This window comes from Atractosteus spatula, chromosome 1, assembly GCF_055471065.1.
Source record: "Atractosteus spatula isolate fAtrSpa1 chromosome 1, fAtrSpa1.hap1, whole genome shotgun sequence".
NCBI classification, from domain to species: Eukaryota; Metazoa; Chordata; class Actinopteri; order Semionotiformes; family Lepisosteidae; genus Atractosteus; species Atractosteus spatula.
In genome coordinates, this window is record NC_142706.1 from 55453914 (window position 1) to 55459964 (window position 6051).

Here is a 6051-nt window from a genome sequence, read left to right on the forward strand (position 1 = left end):
AATTTGAAAAAGACAATTGGTCAGGTGATGATTGTAAGACAACAGGGAACAGAGGCTTCCAGTTGGTTATGTTACAGTGACAACTTGCCCTCTCTGTTTCCCTTTTTTGTAAAATAAATTTCTTTCTGTTACTTTGTCTAGATAAACGGCTGGTTAGTATCCTGTAAAAGTAACAATAGGTTGAATAAGTAATGTAATTTAATTTACATCTTCTAAGTCTTCTTAAAAGCAGTAGCCATAATTACAAAGCCTAGTTCATTTTATTTTAAAGAATGAGTAGAACTTTTTTTATATTTACATATCTTTCAATAGCTACTTATCTCCATAATCACTTTGCCATAAAGTCATACAAATTACTAAAATAGTTGTGCCAGTTATTGAACATATCCATGGTACTTCTGAATATTCTGCAGATGGGCTTCTTGCACTATTTATTACTTTTAAGTGTCTTCTTTGTTCTTGATCCACAGTTCGTCCTTTATGGAAGACAAAGTTTGACCACAGCCACTGCAAGAGGGTGGTTGATGGCTGGGTGACGTGTTCATGTAGCCCAGGGTACCAGCTGGCAGCTGTGGAGAATGGAATGGACACATGTGTGGACACAGGTACTAGACCAATTTTCTTAATTTAAAATAATATCCAGTACAAGTTAAACTAGCACTTTGGGGAATGAATGGTGTAATTACATGGTTCTCAGATGGTAATATTTTTGCTAGAAATGTGTGTAAACTCTTTGGCAGATAGGTTACATACATTAAGCATTGACAAGCCCAAGATCAGATGAAAATTGGCACAGATCAATAGATTTAGCACTCTACGAAGGACCCTGTTGTGCATAAGATCTATCAAAAGTTGAACCAAATAGAGAATTCATAATTAAATAATATTGAGAGAAATCCAGCAGTATTTCAGTGAAGCAAATAAAACTGATGAAAAATCATCAGGACATAAACTGAAAAAACTGAAGTTTTTAAAAACTGCTAAACATTCCTTCTCCATTACCCTTATAGACCGAACAGAAGGTTAACAATTATAGTCCTATTGTAATGCAGCTGCACTAACCTGATACATCCTAAAAGCACAAAGGACTATCTACAAGGCACAATCAAGGAAGCAAGCCAGGTTCAGAAGTGTTAAAGCAGGCCAGGTCTTAAGAAGAGAGATTGCATGCAAGGAACAGAGACTGATCCAGAGATATACTGTAGTCAGAACAAAGTGTAGAATGAGAACGTAGAACACAATCAAGGCAGCTCAAGAGAAAGGACCTCTGAAACTAAAGACTTAATTCTATGACTGAGTGAAGAGGTACTTTCGAGGGCAGTCTTAAAGCAAGTACCCTGCTAGTTAAAAGTAAGCAATGGATTAATTGCACACAGGTGGAATTGATCTCTGCCAATGTTGTGTTATCACTGCAACTAGCTGATTGACAGCTTGACCAGTTGCAATAGTGTCTCAGTCGTGCAATCCAGTGTTCCCACAGGAGTGGATATGACAGCTATAGAATTAAAGTACCTCATGTTTTAGAATAGGAATTACAATCATATTTAGTTTATTAAATCTGAGAATATCCTGTTAAAATGAGATTGCTGTATCTATGATAAAGACTTTGAACCACTCTATAATAGAGGAAGTAAAAAATGAGGAAAGTATCACCTACTTACAAGACCCAGTGCATATCCAAGCTTTCACTGCAAAATGGCACAGGAAGAGAGAGATGTACTGTAACATCATCTGGAAAAGCAAAAAGGATCATATTGACTGAGCCTCCTAGCAGGTTCTCTAGACAGTACTGTAAGTCAGGCAAGTTTGGTCCTGACTTCAGAGAAACTTTGCATATGGCTGCCATTGGTTGCAAAGAATCCAGAAAGAAACTGAGATGATGACTATCATCTTCTATTATGTAGAATTGTTGACCTATACAGTAGAAAAGTGTGAAAAGTACCATATAGGGTTTCACTCTTCCTAAGAGCCACCGTAAATACCGTCAGATCTGTTAATCTCAACTAAAGTTGATAAAAAAGAGATGAAACCAAGAATCCAGTATGGAAGCTTTTGCAAATAGTGGGAAGGACTATTACCCCTGAGCCCCACAGGCAACCCTACAAGTTGGATTTATACTCACATTAGCTACTTAATTTATTGGAAAAAAAATGGAAAATGTAGTATATTTAGCTTTTTTGTGTAACATAACTGGTTATCTTTATAAATTGCTAAGGTACATTGTGTTTTATTTTTATTTTCAGTTGTGTGTTTTACTTTCTGCTAAAAAAATAATATATAAAAAATATTTTATTGTGAGTTAAATTTTCCAAAAAGGGAAAGAACCACTTTGTAAAATGCTATTTAAAACCTGATTTATGTGACTATTTACAGTTAATTTGATTATGGGTCAACAAATTGATTATGGCATGTTTAATGTAAATCCCCTAAAGACTAAAATTTCAAGCTCAAAACATATTTAAAAAATGCTTTGTGATCCATCCGTACTTGGCTCTTTTGAAAAGTGTGCTGAAAAACATCTGAAATTACAAAAAAATACATATATTCTGTTTCTTTCTTTATTATATGTAATAACAGTTTACCTAATAAAGGGTTATAGTCACTATGTATTTTTACATTAACAGTGGTATTTCACATTATTATTGGAATGATATTTGCTTTATTTTCTGTTATCTTTTTCTTGGAAAGATGTCATCCATGAAAGTGGTTACTGCAGCCTTAAACCCTGCCCTGAAGGATATGAGTGTAGAGATATTGAACATTACAGATTTGACTGCATAAAGGGAAAGCTTACAGTTCCAAATTGGGTAAGCAGACACTAAAGGTAAAATGTGTACCTTAAGCTACAGTGAGGTCTTTAGTATTTGAATGTGCAAACTGGGTTTCTGAGGTACATAATTACATAAGTTTACATCTCTACAATTACATCTCTTGACAGCAGTTTACTGTGTGTGGAGATATTGCAGTAATAATTATGATTGACTGTGTTATTCAAAATGATGGGAGTGTAATAATGAGTGAGGAGTGAGGAGGAGTCACCTTTAAACCAAGAATGTCTTTGGTGAAGTTTAAGGACAGTCTTATTGCTTGGTGGTGCATTAACAAACACTTTGATCAAAAAGTTTTTCTATTTCTACAAGACAAATGGAAATATCCTAAAAAAGATATGTTAGATTGCTTCATAAAATTATTTAAATGTGTACTTGAGGTAACAAAGGGAAATACAGTAAAGAGCATGTATTTATGATTGCAAATAAGAGGCACTTCTGCATCCAAAGAATATTGGATATTGGATATCTTAAGTAAAATGAGCAAGATGGACCCTTGTTGGTATAATTCTGAATATGTTCTTATATTCTTCCAATTTCTGTAATGCTAAATGAGAACTTACTGTACAGTTTTTAGTGCTTTTATGCCTCTTTTTAGACACTTGATCTTTTCTCAAAAAGTTATATTGGAATATTCAAAATTGTTTTGCATACACATTTTAAGTCTGTGTATCATATCATATACAGTAACTTAATATAAATGCTGCTAGTTGTATTTTCTCTGACCACTAAATCGAATGTAACTTCTCCAGATTTGGATATAATTGCCATTAAAGTTAATTTTATATTATGTTTAGATTATTCTGGCTTAATTCAATAGAGAGAAAAGTTGCAGAATCCTATTTCCAAAATGGCATGAATCTCTTGCACAACCAGGAACATGGAAGATTTAATTAGATTAAAACATTACAAATGTTATGGATTTGTAGAGTCATGGAGTGCAGTATCAGGATTTGTAGAGCCTTTTGGCAGTGTTAAACTTTTGCAGTAAAAATATCAAGTGCTCTCATTTAAATCTTACAATGATTCATTGCCATGAGGATGATGAACAATTGCATATGAAATGCATATGAAACTGTAACATTTATGCATGGAAGGGAAACAAAATGACACTTCATTTTTTTTTTATCAGTAACTGTGGTGTCTTATTCTATTGCAAAAATAAATGTGAGTATATTCAAAGAAGAACATAATTTTATTATGCACATAACGTTTTATATCAAAGACATACATATCAATTTAACATTTAAAATGTATAATTTAGCAATTTATATATATATTCTTTCTTTATATAAGGTTTTTTTTTATGTATACACTGTTCACTTTGAGAACCTGTGCTAATAGTGCTTTGAAAAACTATATAGTGCAACCTAGAATTCTTCGAAATGCCCACAACTGTTGAAAAATCTCATCTCATCTCATCGAAGAAAAAAAGTGAAAGTGCACTTAGCGCTAGTCGACATATTACTTGTAATGGACTAGGTATGAGCACAGATAAAATGTTGCGTAGAGAATGGATATTTTATGAACACATTAAAACTGTTATGTCTTTTTTTTTAAATTAGCACCAAAGGATTTATAATATAATAAATAATGTATTGTAGAAAATTTTAACACCTAATCTGCATTCTAATGAAACTTTCCTTTAAATTATCTGTACATACAGTATATGTGGGATCCTTTGCATCATTACAACTTTACCACATCATAACTACTGTATATTTTTTTTCTGCAGTATGCACCAATCAGCAGCATGAACCGCAAATGAAATTGAAATAACCATCAGAATGGATTCCAGAACTCAGCTGACTTCAATCTCCTCATCATTTCTGTGTACTGCTTTAATTATACTGTAGTTCTTTATTATTATAGACCCTACATGGATTTTTAGTTTTTTATCTTCATGGCCTTTTAATTTATTCTCAAGGCATGTACTTTTTGTTCTGAGCTCACATGTGAGTTGTTTTATATTTAAGCGATTTCATGTTTACTTCTGCTATCACCAGGGTTATAGTTAAATGTATTGTTAATTATATGCTTGCTATCTAGTTTATTGCTATGATCAAAAATATGCTGAAATCCATATAGTACTGTATATACAGTACAGTGCATCTGTAATCTATTCAGTGTATGTACTGTATGCACATACAGTATAAAAATATGAAAGTGATTAATTAGAAAAAAGGCAGATGTCAATAAAAACTAAATTTAATATAGTACTTACATGTATGTCTTTAATTTTCAGTATCTATTCTGTGTCTTTCTATAAGTGTATTTTTCTGAATTGACTTATACATTTTGAGTACATAACCAAACAGATCCTTTCCTTTCTAAGATGACCCTTACATCCCTCTTTATTGAAATGGTAGGAACTTAATATATAGTGATAAACATTTTATAGTCTTCCTGTACAGAAACAGTGGAGTGGAGAGCAACAGAGGTTAGCATGTGAATGTGTAAGGAATATGTCCTTACAGAATCAGGTGAGCTTTTGTTCAGTCTATTAGAATAACCAAGGCATTAAAAACAATATATCTGGAAATAAATATGAAGTTAAAAGTGTGTTATATAATAAATATATTAATATTCATTTTACATTAATATTATCAAAATATTTTAGTAGACATATTATTGATTTTATTAATTGGACACATTCATTATACCGATGAACATATGGTGAAAGACAGGTTATTTATGTACGGATATGTTTGAAAGTGATGCAATATATACTGATGGAAAAAAGAAACGCAACATCACCTCCTCCTCCACACTCTGGCCCTCCCGTCTTCATAGAACAGGCTGAAGAGTGACTCATCTGTGAAGAGGACCTGATGCCACTGCTGATGAGTCCATCACAGCCTCTGTCTGTCTAGGGAGGTGTGAATGGAGGGCCCTCTCAATGGCCCTCTCCCTTGCTTCTAGTGACATTTGAGGCATTATGGAATGTATAGAAAATTGACTAAGTGTGGCCTTTTTCAGGCCAGTGACCTAAGCTTTGAATTAAGGCCTTTTTAAAGGTGACCTGATCAGGCATTTTTCCAACTGGACCTCATTGGGTAAAAGTGCACCTAATGAGCTTTGTGTGATTGGCAAGTTGCAATGCCTCACTGCACAAGCTGTATTGCTGGTCAGAGGGTTTAAAACAAACTGACAACTTTTTGTGAAAGTACATAAGCTATAACTATAGTATTCTCTTTCCAGAAAATTTTGCGTTTCTTTTTTC

General features: G+C 33.3%; 1 long non-coding RNA gene across 1 annotated transcript; it reads left to right on the forward strand.

The window, feature by feature from the left end:
• Positions 1–470: 470 nt before the first annotated feature.
• On the forward strand, positions 471–5044 carry LOC148841308 (uncharacterized). Its single transcript, XR_016091269.1, has 3 exons — positions 471–605; positions 2689–2807; positions 4564–5044. It is a non-coding gene; the product is annotated as an uncharacterized LOC148841308 (long non-coding RNA).
• The last annotated feature ends 1007 nt before the right edge of the window (positions 5045–6051 follow it).